Consider the following 2547-nt stretch of genomic DNA (forward strand, 5'->3'; position numbering starts at 1 on the left):
CAGCTGAGATTTGACCCATTGTATCAAATAAGTCAATTTTTGACAGTCCAAAAAACTGATCTGCCCTTATATTAATGAGTGTTTTCCGGGTCTTGGTTTTGAATTTCATTTTTTATCGTTCTTGTGTAAATTCTTGCACTAAAGCTGGGACTGTTCTCATGGAATGTGGAGCCGGTCACCTGGTAAGACCTCTTCTCTCTCGAGCAGAACGTATGACTGGGACACCTTATGCCATGTAAGCGCCTTGCTCTGTGCCTTTCTTTATTCATCGAGACTGTCTAATTTATACACGTCAAAACCGCGTAGTCACTGTAGCTGCCTGAGGCTTCCACAGATGCCTAATTTAATCTCGCGTGGCTTAAAGAGAATTACAAAATGTCCAAACTTAGTTTCTGCCGTGAGTTTTCGGGTTGCCTTTCCGGGATTATTAGTCTGTGGAAACTGGTTTCAGATTATTCATCTGTTTCCTGCTCACCTCTGAAATGTCTGCATTTTAAAAAGTGATCCTTTAAATCCCTAGCAACTAACACAATGCCTGGCAAATAGGATGTATTCAGTGATTATTGATCGAATGGAATGGATGATTAAATTACCTGTAGTCACTTGTATTGCTGGATCGATTTCGATAATTTACTTATAGGCTTTGAAGAGTCATCCAAATTACTTTGAGGAGGAATCTAACACGTGAGACGTGAATGGTGGGCTAAGAATGAGCGTATAATATGCGTTTCTTTAACTGCCCTCTGGTTGTCTTTCTGAAACTTAGTATGTCATTCTGACGATTAGACCCACACTCTGAGCTTCTAATTGCTGACGATTAATATTACGAAAATTTGTCAAAATCCCGCAATGGCTATTTGATTGTGCAGGGAGCGAATGTTGTGTTAATGGCCAACGGGTTGGTGTCACTACCTTGCTCTCGCCCTGCCCCTTCCCACCTCTCGATTAGTCAGATGATGCCAGCTGTGGCTCTGGGTCAAAAGCAGAAAACGCCAGATGGTGTGATAGCTCCTTAAGGGACACAGGAAAAACAAACGAGGTTCATTTGATGAGGGGAAAGTATCGAGTAGACTGTATCACATTAAAACCCCAGACGTGAGAGCCGGAGTCTGGATCAGTTTCCATCTTGTATCTATAGACTTCGAAGAAAACTTGAAGAAATAATCATACGTCAGTAAGTATGATCATTTTTTTTTACAAACGTTAATTGCTTCTTTCTGGCAGAGAATGCCGGCTGCTCATCCAGCATCTTCTCTCCCTTTTCCTTAGTAACATAACGCAACTTTTATCCAGAGAGACCGTGTGCCAAGCTACAAAAAACAAAATCAAAACCAAAAAACCAAAAAACCAAAAAACCAAAAACCCTTTACTTCCTGGCCTCCCTTGCAGTTAAGGGGGCAGTCAATGAAATTTGAGAAGTCTCTGGTTGGTGTTTCCTGAAGCTCTCTTTAAAGCGGGGCTGACTGGGATGGGAGAGGAGCCTTTCGCCCCTTCGTCTTTCTTTTTCTGTTTTCCCGAGATGCTGGCTGGCGCTCTGGCAGCCATCTTGTGACCCTGAGGCTGGAAACAGGATGCTAAAGAACGCAGAGCGGAACCGAAAATGTGCCTGGCTCTCTTGGGACTTTGTGGAACCACCTTACCACAGCTAGACTGGCAGACTGATGACTTTTTTTACATGAGAGGGCGGAAAAAAGTTTTCAGTCCTCTAAACCCATTATGACAGGTTCTTGATGCTAGTGCCAACATCATTTCTAATTGACACATCCTAAAATTCTGGATTTTTTTTTTATTACATAATACATTGAAGATCGGTTCACTCATAAGGCAAACGCTTACCGTGTTCGAACTCATTGTAGGGAACTCAAAAATGGATCAGACCAGGCCCTCGTCTTCCAAGAAGTCACCGTCTACGGATGGAGCTGAGACACGTCCACCTACAGTAGTGACACAAGGCAGACAGCGAAAAGGTTCAGAGGGCGGCTGGCAATAAGACATCATCCGGACAGCTTCCTAGGGAAGCGGAGTGTGCGGGTCTTAAACTAAGCAAACTTGGGGGAAATGACGTCACGGTCCGTAGAAGAGAAGGAGGAAATAGTACGTTTCTTTGACAGAGAGAGAAACACGGTTGATAGAGCCTTCTTTCTGTTTTCTACATAATTTGAACGTGAGCAGCACCAGAGACCAGAACTGAAGGTGCCGTTAGGAGTGTGGCCAAAGAGCATCCCGTGTGAGAAACGCCCATCTCATGTCAGAGGAAGGAAGTGTTAAGGCCACACGACCGCTGTGACTTCCACTGAGTGGCGGTCAAACGATCTCATGTTGAATCTGACAGCAGCCGAATGAATGGCCCTGCCCCTCATCAATCCGCCAATCAGGAAGCGCGAGTAAGTGTAGATCCAGCGCTTCCCAGAACCTCTGGGCTTTTCTCCATTAAATTCCTGGCTTTGTCATACAGAGACAGGTTTTCGCAGGGAGTGTTAGAACAGCAGAGATGAACAGAAGGTCAGAAAGCCTCCAAAGAGTGGGAAAATCAAGCAAGCAAACAGC

General features: G+C 44.5%; 1 long non-coding RNA gene across 1 annotated transcript in view; it reads right to left on the reverse strand.

The window, feature by feature from the left end:
- The window catches only part of LOC111733414, a 15977-nt gene that overhangs the window by 10324 nt on the left and 3106 nt on the right, over positions 1 to 2547 (reverse strand). The window contains exon 2 of the long non-coding RNA XR_002777981.1: positions 1837 to 1934. This is a non-coding gene — a long non-coding RNA (uncharacterized LOC111733414). The remainder of the gene's footprint in view (positions 1 to 1836; positions 1935 to 2547) is intronic.

The sequence above is a fragment of the Pteropus vampyrus genome, unplaced genomic scaffold (genome assembly GCF_000151845.1).
Source record: "Pteropus vampyrus isolate Shadow unplaced genomic scaffold, Pvam_2.0 Scaffold564, whole genome shotgun sequence".
Classification (NCBI taxonomy): Eukaryota; Metazoa; Chordata; class Mammalia; order Chiroptera; family Pteropodidae; genus Pteropus; species Pteropus vampyrus.